Below are 12,516 nucleotides of genomic sequence, written 5' to 3' on the forward strand. Positions count from 1 at the left end.
GGATGTCGAATTAGATCCGTCATACAAGATGGTAATCGAACTAGAATTGGCGGAGAAAACAGTAGTCGAATTAGAGCAGTCACAGAACATGGATGTCGAATTAAATCCGTCATAAAAGATAATAGTCGAAATAAAACAGTGATAGAGCACGTTAATTGGCAGAGAAGACGGTACTCAAATTAAACAGACAGATATACCTCGGCGACGATAGCTTATCAAAGAACAGTTAGAATCACACAGTTAGCCACAAAGAGTTAAAGTATCACCATTCGTTCACTCAGAGCTCGTAAGATAAATGATTATACAATTCCTACAGTAATAGGTGATCCTTCGAGCAGTAATAATAGTTTAGGTATCCTATTTGTGCAATATTCAAAGTCGTATCTGCTTGCGGATTTAATATATATTGTCTTCATTAAAAAAGAAAATGAAAGATTATTAACTACAAGAAAATACAAGATAAATACATCTTGATCTTAACTTTTGACTCAAATCACAACTTAAAAAAATGAGTTTCATTTGAAAAACAAATTATTTTTATTGCGATCATTATTTCTTGGATGATACATTTCATATTCAGAGGTTGTTTTCCATATCAAAATATAATCATGACAATCAAATAAAAATATCTGTTTCTGAAAAATAGATATAAATTTTGATCTTATATTTTTACTTAGTTATACTTAGAAAATCATCATACAGATATCACACGTTATAATATAATGTGCATAATAATTTCAATGATTGATCAAAAATGAGATTATCCATTAATATCACTTAATTCTATCAGTCGTAAATACATGATGAATGCTTACAATAGATATTTCCAAGTGCCGATTCTGTTTTGCAACTGTTATATTGATTTCATTTGTTATATGCATTGTAAAAAATATGAATTCGTAGAGTAAATTTTATAATTTAATATAATTATAAACGTAACCTGATTCGAACAAAGACTTTCGTGAACAACTGTATTGGATAATTATTCGGTATACAACAATACGAATTTCGAAAGAGCGAATAACAAGATCAGAGTTGTACTGAATTCTTTAAATGAATATTTCCTATTATAGTTAAAAAAATATAGTACTTCGAGTTAGTATTTTCTCTTAATTTTGACAATTTATGAGAAGCAACCGTTAAATCGTCAAATACGCAGTCGAATTATTTATATTTAAAGAATTTAATATGTTCAAATCGAAATCGAAATTTTTCAACTTTAGTTTAATGATTTGTCTTTCATCATTCAATTCCATCGATTCTTTCGCATTAATTTCTATTCATTTCCTAATTTGCACTTCTTAACATATAAAACTACGACAAATTTCAGCAATATTTATTGTAATTGGTCTTTAAATTAGATATAAAAAAAACATTTAAAAAGTTAAGCGAGATTTTCAAACTAAATGGTATAAAGATTATATCTATCTATAGAACATACGAAATAATAATATAAAAATTGAAAAATGTGAGTTTTTTATCATCCTGAAAAATCATAATCCTCCACTATTACAATAATTGAAAAAGATAAATTCTAAACCTATAAATACAACATGAAGTAATTGAAAATAAAAAATCTTTTCTTTTCCTTTCCCCTCCTTTTGCCAAATCTATCTTTCATTTATTATCCAGACATTCGAATTTTAGTAATACGATAACTTAATGGGAGAAAGATGTTTTTTTAAATGAAATACAATATAAAAAAATTTGGTTTGATATTTTGTGATAACTATAATAAAAAATCAAATTAAAGAAAATCTGAAAGAAAAATCGTCTTATATTATATCGCCTTATTTTCTTCAAAAGACACATATTGAGAGCGCAATTTTTTCAGAAGAGACGATGGATCAAGAGCGATTGAAATTAGACAACGGTGAATCATACAAATCATTCTTCAAAAATTTCTTAGATATTCAGCATCAAGAATATTACATGTACCTAATCTTTTAACTTATTGTCGTTATTACTTCATCTGAATCCGTAGACACCTATTCTGACTGTATTCCGGATAAGCTCTCAACTGTAGGATTGAGACGTAGCAAAATATAAGAGAATTTAATTTTATTTCCTATATTAAATATATTCTTTATTATTAATCATTCCATAAGTTATTTTTAATAAGTTATAAGCCCAGTATTTTCTGTTATTGTTTTTTAAATGATTTGATAGTGAAAGAAGTAATAAGAAATTTCATAATTTAAGGCTTGTTAAAATTAAAAAAATTAAAAAAAACATAATAAAATAAAATAAAAATGACTGAAGTAAAATTGTATTATCTACTATTTTAATGGACAATTGTATTATCTATTATTTTAATGGACAAAATTATCAATTATAGAAACGACAAATAGAAATTTACATAATTAAAAATAAACTGACAATATATATCAATAAGTCGATTTCCAGAAAATAATGCTGCATTGTGGATTCAAAAGAATACTGAAGATCAAATTTTTCTGACGAATTTTCTTTTGAATTTGATCAATTATGGCATTTATTTATATTTATTACTGTTGCACAGATTATAATAATGTTGAGAAAAATTATCAATTCAAGTGCAAGTAATCTTAAATCAATTTATAAATGCAAAAATGAATTCAAAAGAATTTATTGACAGATCACATTTCAAAAATAATTTCACTGACATAATGATTTAAAATAAAAAATATGGATATAGAACAGAAAGACGCTATTGTCATCGTAAATTTTATCAAATTTAACAGCAAAATGTGATAGTGTTTAACGAGCAGAACAAACTAATAACAGATTATTTATTTAACAAACAAAAAACTGTTAAAGATGCGAAAGATGCAAAATATTCTGTGAAAGGACGAAAATAATATCGAAAGAATTACATTCGCGTGATTCTCACGATTCCTGTGATTCTGATATAAACTGATGAAAAAAAATAACATATATCATTTGTCGGGATTTATTGCGCTTGTGATTGTGCATTGAAAAAAAAACGTGAAAGAAGACAATCTTTAATAGCTCAGAACGAAAAAGAAAACAAAAATATTAAACATTTTGTTAAACTGTGTAACTGTAGAAAATATTCCATAAATGAAAAATGGAGATACATGGTTTATTGATTTATATGCTATGGAACATAGTTTGTCAGAAAAGTTTATAAATAATAAATATAAAAATATATGTAGAAAATACGGTAAAATCAATAGAATATCGCAATTAAAGAAAAATTTGTTATCTATCGAATATGCGTTTGAAAAAGGCATCAGAATTATTTTTAAAAATGATGGACAAAATGTATATTTCTACAAAAACAATAACTTAATTTTTAAAAGAAATAAACTTTAATTTAACAGACTGTATATATTAAATTTTACACGGCTATTTGAAGCAAAAGTAAATGTATTGATGAGTGTTACACCAGTAATATGAAAAATTAGAATACAATAAATTTTAAAAAGACATTTACGATGCATAGTAACAAATTTAAATGTACGAGATTTAAAGATTGATAGTGTTGTTCATAAAAGATAATATTATGAAGGATATGTATATGCCAAGCAGCATCGAATATTTTTCAAAAAAAGCAATCTGTCAGAACTAAATATGCAGGAGAATTATTTCATATCGATGCGTTAAGATGAGTTAAATGTCTATTGGAAGATTATTTTTTATTATTGAATGATTACTCAAGATATTGCTATGTTTATTTTTTAAAAGAGAAAACAGACATTCTCAATTATTCGGAAAAGTTTTATGGTGATATACAAACGGATGAACATAAGATAAAAAAACTGAGAATTGATTGTGATGAAAAAAATTTTGTCGCGAAGTTTTGCATGCAAAAAAGTTCATGCGAAAGCTACGGCTGTTTACATTAAAAATTGGATAACTACTGATAAAACTTTAAAAGGATCAACGCAATATGAAAAATGATGAATTTTTGGAAGTAACTGTTATGCTCATGTATCAAAAGATCAAAACAGCAAGTGGGAGATAAATTCAGAAAAATTTTTTTATGATAGATTTAAGCAAAAAAAAAAAAAAAAAACAAGACCTATCGGTTATTCGATCCTGTTGTGAAGAAATACTATATTCGTGAAGATATTATTTTCAACGAGAAACCTAGATTTTATAGAAATAATTAATTTATTGATAATGAGACGAATAAAACAAATTAGCAATAGTATAGTAAGATCGATAAATATGAATCATATATCGAAGAAAAGAAAAAATTCTCAGCATTTGATCAAACTTTTTATCTGTCTTATGAAAAATGTTCAATACCAATCAGAAGTTTGTTCTGAAATAGCGGAAACATTCCTTGCTGTTTGCAAATCACAAACAATTCAAGAAGCATTAGAAGCAGAAAATATAAGTGAATTCAATAGAAATAATCAATAAAGAATTCTTGAAAAAAATAAAATACAAGTTCCAATTCTAAGACCAAAAAAGAAAAAAAATATAAAACAATATAAAACAATTTGTAAATACAAGGCTAAACTCATCGTAAAAGGCACAAAAAAATATTTTTTCCGGTCATGAAATATGAGACTGTTAGATTGGTGTTGTCCGTTACTGGATTTAAAAATAATGCAATATAATGGATTTAAAAATAATACAATGAAAAGATTATATTTCTGTGTAGTGATTTAGAAGATAGTATTTATATAAAAGTATAATAATTTATATAAAATTTATATAGAAGAACTAACAAGTTTCAAAGTAAATCGTGTTTGTTGAAAAAACTTATATGAACTAAAACAGACACCAAGCAATGAAATAAAAGAATCAATGAATTTATGTATGAGTATGAGTTGACACAATCTAAAATTGATGTATTATTTGATTTCAATAACTTTATTATGTATGTTAATGTAATTATGTATGTACTGTATATTGGTGATGGTATAATCTGTTACAGTAATTATAATTAAAAATGAATGATTTACTTTCAAATTTGACTTGAATGTTCAAAATAAAATATTTTGAGACTGAACATTTTGTCGAATTGCGAATAGAGGAAAATGAAGAATTACGAACTCTGAAAGTATTTCAAAAGGCTTATACAGAAAAATTATTAAATAAATATTATACAATAATCATACAAACTTTTCCGGTTGCAGATCTTAACGTTCACTCAGACTGATACGAATGATAAGAACGTTGAATCATTTTTTTATAATGAAATTATTGGTTCATTAATGTTTTTAATAGTGACTAAAAAATCTAATCTGGTAATTTATTGTAAGTGAGTTAAGTAAATTTACCAAAAAAACTAAGTAGAAACCAGTAAAATAGAATAAATATTTAAAGAAACGACATATTATGACTTATGACTAGTTTATGTGTCAAGTGTCAAAAGATTCAATTTTAATTGCATATTGTGATTCTCTGATGGGACAGATAAGATAAATACCAGAAAGAGCACCATTGAATGTATTTGTTGTGATGTTAATTAAATTGTGGTATTGTAGCGTGGTTGAGACGAAATCTAATATAATTAAATTGTTTCTAAGATTTGCCAATGCTGATTTTTTGTAATAATCAGCTATTATTTTAATAAAGAATTCATGTAAAAGATTTAAACATATAGATACACAGTGTCATTTTATTTGCGAAAAATAGAATAAGAGAAATAAATGTTAAATATGTTAAAAGTGATAAACAATTAGGCGAATCGTTTCGAGCAAAAATCGAAGCAAAAGTTTCAGAATTTATTAAAGATTTATTTCAGAATGATATTAAAGAAATATAGATTTATTCGACATAAATATATAATTTTAAAGATTTTTGTCGACTGGAAGTATTAAATTTATATGTATAAGAATATGTGATTCGCATATTGTATACATATTTCCATGTGAATTAACTGTCATTGAACATAATCGCTGATTCGATTCTCTTTTGTCTTTTCTCTTTCTTGAATTGCCGCGACATAATAAGCTAAGTAGAAGAAAAATATCGGCATAATTCGGCATAATTTATATAATATAGTTTTATTAAATAGCCTTATCTTTTTTATTAAATATATTCTTTCTTATTATATTCATAATCAATACAAAATCATTCCACAACTTTTTCCCGAATACAATTAAAAATGAAAAAATAACTTAATTTTATGATATATACTTTTTTTTTGTACCAATTGTATTTAAATAGTCCATACTTAAAAAATTTATATTTTAATATATTTATCGTAAAATAAACAAATTTTTCCTTATTTCTCTTATAATAAAAATTACAATATAACAAAATATGTATATATATAGCTTTAAAATAATAAAATTTGAAGCTTCAAAGAGTGCTTCAAGTTTAAATTCATTAGTCAAGCAAGTTAATAAATTTGGCATTAAACATGTTAAAGTTTTGAATTGTATAAAGTTGTATAAAGTTGTATAAAGAACATTTCGTTGAAGCAAACAAGAAAAATTTTCTTACTACGATGCAACATGTACTTTACAATTCATTGGATTGTCCTCGAACATTGTTCTCGCAGAAATTTGCATCAGTTTATTTCGTTATTTTTATAGATAACCTTGCTTATCATGATTTTCCAAAGGTCAAAACATAAACTAAAACATTTTGTTTATTTTCTATAAATTCAATTCACGAAATTTAGTTTAAATAATCAAATATATATCAAATACATTATCGAAATCATTAATATTAATATTAATTAGGAATAATATCAAAAATTCAATATACATTTACGAATTCGAGTCAATTTCAATAACCAAATTTTATTTCATGCATTTCGATTACTTATAAGGAATAAACTTTTAATGAGTATACTTGTAATATAATTATTTTATTTACTTAACTGTGAAATTTAGTTTTAAATATTGTTCACGGGATGTGTAATGATTTAAAATTAAGCAATGACGAGATTATACGTCAAATGTTTCTATTATAAAAAAAAGTTTTTATGAAAAGAATTTTTATTAAAACAAAACGAGGAAAGATTACATTTTTATTCGATAAATAATTAATAATTCATTGTTGAAAAAATAATTGTTATTAAAAAGCACCTTTTTCATAACAATAAGCACTCATCAATATAAATATCTTGGGTTGGTATATATAAATTTTTGCATTTAGATATTTTTCACATTTTCAATTTTAAAAATTTTATTCTCACATTTTTATTATCTTTAAAATATAGAAATTTTAAAAATCTTTCTGCAGGCAATATTTTGCTAAAGAAAGGAATGAATATATTTTCTCTTTTCGAGAAATACATTTGAAGTGTTGATTTTTTAATTTATTTTGATTGTATCTTGCATTGCGATAAAACTAACATTGCGACAAAACTTTTCATTGTTTTCATTGTCGGATGACGAGTTCTTTGTCCTTGATTCTCACTTCAAATATTTATTTGTTTTACAATTATAATTAAGATTTTATCAAAATAAAATAAACATTTTTGTCTTGATAATTTAGACACATTAAATTGTTGATCAGAATTTCCACAAAAATCGAATGGAACTGTAATATTTTCTTGTTTATCCCATTGAGAAGTTTTAGTTTGATTCTCTTCTCTTAATCCACTATCATTCTAAAGATCATTTGCAAGTTCACTTGCACTAGAAAAATCCTTTTCTGATTCATTTTAGTTATAAAAATCTTTTCTGATATGCAAAACTTTGCTATCATCGCTGAATCACTAATAAAATTTAACAATAATGAATTTTTTTTAGCTAATTTTTATACCATTTTATCTTATACTTTACTTTGATAATAAATAAGAAATAGTTAGAAAATCCAAACAAAACTTTTTTTGAATCTTAAAAATACCATCTCTTTCCATCGAATTATTAAGAGCTTTTATAGTTCGTACATATTATTTACGTATTTCTTTATTATATATAATTATATAATTATGTATAACTTATTATATTTCAATTATACTTCATATGTATACATAATAAAATATACAAACAATTTGGAAAAGCAGATGTATTAGGAAAAATAATTAGTTTATAAAAAGCAATATATTGTATAACAGCAGTATATTGTATAATGAATAACTGATAACCAAACTTTTTTTTATAAAATATATAGTAATTTTATTGATAATAAAAAAAATATACTATTAAATATATTTAATATTTTTATTAATTCCTCCTGAAATTTGAAATTTTTATAATAGTTTTTAATTTTAAATATTTTTAATTTTTTTATTTTATACCGAGTATATATATTATATATATACCGTACCGAAATAAAGTTTTAAATTGACCTATATACCATAATCATGTCGAACGCAATTAATTGGTTATATAAATTAATTTCAAATTAAAATAAGTTTTGGAAATGTACTTATAAATTCGATGTTAGAAAAAAACGAATTTTTCACGAATAGTATTTAAATTTTGAAAATAAGAATTCTATAACAAATTTAAGTAATACAAGATTATATTGTATTTTATTCATTAAATTTATAATTATTTGGAAATAATATTTCATTTACAATTTTTAGTTTTAAACTATTTTTCTTTCTATTATTTTATGTTTTTGAGAATTTTTTTTTCTCATATTACTCTCTAATAGAAATTAGGAAACGGATTAGGAAATTTTATATAATTCAATTATGTATTAAAAAATAACTGAAATTTATTGTATATTTATCATATTTGAATTTTTTTGTATGTTTTGCATAAGAATTTTGTAGATCAGAAAAATGTTACCAAATCCAAAATCGTTTAGGCATATTCAAAATAGCTATAACTATTTTAATCTTATATATTAGAAGACTTAACAATAGTCTATTATTTCTAATAGTATGGCGAATAGATAGTAATATCTCTAATACAATGCAAATAATAGATTTTTTTAAATATTTGTAAGCACTTTTAAAATATTTATGTATACATAAAACATATTTATATAATGTATGTTTAAGTACATAATATATTTTTAAATATATTTAAATTTATTAAATACAATAGATTCTCTCATAAATACATTGTAAATTTCGTTAATCATCAAAATACGTAATTTTTTCAAGAAAACTAAAAATTATTTCTATTTTACAAAAAGTATATCTATACGAAAACCATGTACTTATAATATAGTTATTATTATTCTATAAATTAATAAAATTACATATAAGAAATAATAATTGATATAATAATATAAATAATTAATTGTAAAAATAACAAAGAAACAATAATTTGGCAGAAAATTTTTGATAAAATATTTGTACAACTTTTAAGTCTATTCGATTGATGTTCGAGTCTATTTGCAAGTAGTTTTTATATTTCTTTAAATATTCTTAAAAAAAATAGATTTGAATTTATTTCAAATACTTTAGTTTAGATTCGAATATTAACTCTACAGTTAAAAGTACAATTTTTTTTATTTTATGATTATTTTATAAAAGATTCAAAATACTTATAGAGTATTACTTATTTATTATATATTTATGTATTTATAGATTATATATTATATATTTATATATTCAGATTAATCAAAGAATCATTTAAAATTTGAATCTATTTGCGAATCTAATCTATTTCCATTCTATCCTTACTGTTAATTTATACATGTAGAAAAAATTTGTTATTTTTATGTGATATTTGAAGAATAAAAATTAGACAAACATTTAAATTTTAGCTAAAATAAATTACATAGGTGAATAATATGCTATTCGTTTGAAATATTTCATTCGCCTCTTGATATATATTAATTGTAGTAATGATGATGCTAATAATACAATAAAATTCTTTTTATTTATATTGCAAATGCTCAAAATATAATTCATATTATATTCATAAAATAAATTTTGATAATAAACTATTTAAATGATTGTGTATTATATATGTAGTGAATGTTATATTATGAATGATTAATCTATACTTGTATTCTCTGTAATTTCGTCTTTCACAAACAATCAAATGATTTTCCTTAGGAGTTTAATGAATAACTTTATTTTGATAGCCATTCAGATCTACTATCTTTTTTTGAACACATTGAATGATATGAATCAGTAATTATAGTTAATAGTGAGAATTCTTTTCTAAAAGATATTTTCCATGAGTTTTGAGTAAAAAAAAAGTAAAAAAACAAGTGATTTATAATTCATAAATTTTTATATCTTAAAATCTTTAAAAGAATATAAAAATATATAGATATATTATATAATATATCTAATAATAAATAATGAATTTGAAATGAGATTTTCACTTTTTTCAGATTATTTTATCTGTACTTTCTTCTGCCTTTTTTTTTAAAGACTATTATAAAAACTTGCATTTTTATTTTGTTACGATTTCTTTACAATTTGTAAAGAATGTAAAACATCATTCGAATATTTTTTCACGTCGAATACACTTCCTAATAATGCATGTACATTTAGTGAAATATGAAGGATTGTTATCTTAGTTACATTATAATAAAGAAGTTATTAAAATAATTATTAAAATAATTTTTTTTTGTGATTTTTGTGTATATGATATTTAACAAAATATGAATACAATGTGTCAAATGAAAAAAATGATTTACTATTTACTTTAAATAACAAATATTTCTCCATTGTATGAGAAATCAGAAAAATAATTATGGAAATATACAATATAGGGAAATAATGTGGAAATAGGGAATATATAAATTAGAGAAATTAGAGAAAAATAATATCAATGCCCAATTTCCAGTCGCGTTTAAACAAATTCATTCAAAAAAATTATAAAAATATAAAATTGAGATAAAATGAAAAAAAGAAGACCATCAACATAGAAATAAGTCCTCTTAAAAATTGAAAATGAAATATATAAATATATAATTATTAACTGTTATTAAATCAATAATTATATCATTATCATCAATGCCAAATCAAAACTTTCGAAATATTATTAAAAAGTTGGATGCTACTACATGGATGGACTTATAATTAGAGAAAACTGATTTAAAAAATGAACGTCAAGTTTATTGAGATAAAATTTAAATTATAAAAGAAAATTTAAAATAAAGGAACCTAGAATTTATTTGTAGATATTTGATCGGGAAGAAAAAAAAAACTTTTTCGATATAACAATATAATTTTGGATCCGTATAATATGAATCCGTGCATATTGTCTCAGGAACACATTCTTTTAATAGAAAATTGTTGAAAATTATTATAAAGCATGTAGAATTTTATTTTTTTTAACTCACAAAAAATTATTGTTATCATTATAATAATATAATAATATAATATTATGATATAGGATTAATTTATCTAAGGCAGTCAGAATATTTGAAATTCATAGTAGTCAATAAATGAAATAAAAGATATATCAGATGAAAAGAATAATGGAGAAGAAAAAGAAATGAAAAAATAACCACTTCTACTTCATCTACCACTTCATCTTCAACTTCTGCTTCTATTTCATCTTTTATTTCCTTTTTATTTTCTATCTTTTACTTCATCTCCACTTCATCTTCCACTCCATCTTCCATTTTATCTTCCACTTCATCTTTTGTTTCTACTTCATCTTCCACTTCATCTTTTACTTAAAGTACTACTTCATTTTCCACTTCATCATCAACTTCATATCCTCCTTCATTTTCCACTACATTTTCTACTTCTACTTCATCTTTCACTTCCTCATCCATTTTATCTTCTTCTTCATATTCACATTCATTTTCTACTTCTACTGGATTTTTTATTTCATCTGTTACTTCATTTCCAAATTCTATTTCATTTTCCATTTCATCTTCCACTACGTCTTCATCTTCTGCTTGTACTTCATTTTCCACTTCATCTTCTATTTCTACTTCGCATTCCACCTCATTTTGTACTCCATTATCATAATTTTGTACTTCATCATCATCATTGTCATCTTGTACTTCACTATTATTTTATCATCATCTTGTACTTCACTATTATTTTATCATCATCTTGTACTCCATCATTATCATCATTATCATCTTATACTTCATCCTCATATTTATTTTGCGTTTACTCATCATCATCATCATCATCTTGTACTTCATCATCCTCATCATCATCCTGTACTTCATCATCCTCATCATCATCCTGTACTTCATCAAAATCATCATCATCAGGTACTTTATCATCATTATCTTGTACTTCATCAAAATTATTATCGCCTGGTACTTCATTATCATCATCTTGTACTTCATCATTCTCATCATCATTCTGTACTTCGTCATCCTTAACATCATCTTGTACTTTATCATCATCATCATCATCTTCTTGTACTTCATCACTCTTATCAACATGTTGTACCTCATCATCATCACTATTCTGTCCTTCATTGTCATCATCATATCGTACATTGTCATCATCATTATCTTATACTTCATCATTCTCAATTTCATCCTGTACTTTATCAAAATCATCATCATCTGGTATTTCATCATAATCATCTTGTACTTCGTCATCTTCATCATCATCCTGTACTTCATCAAAATCAGCATTATCTTGTACTTCATCATGAGCATCCTGTACTTCTCCATTATCATCTTGTACTTTATCCTCATATTTACATTGTACTTCATCATCGTCATCATATTTTGTCTTATATTCATCTTGTATTTCAT

This window comes from Apis florea, unplaced genomic scaffold (genome assembly GCF_048593485.1).
Source record: "Apis florea isolate Af1SG1 unplaced genomic scaffold, ASM4859348v1 contig_3571_pilon, whole genome shotgun sequence".
In the NCBI taxonomy this organism is placed as follows: Eukaryota; Metazoa; Arthropoda; class Insecta; order Hymenoptera; family Apidae; genus Apis; species Apis florea.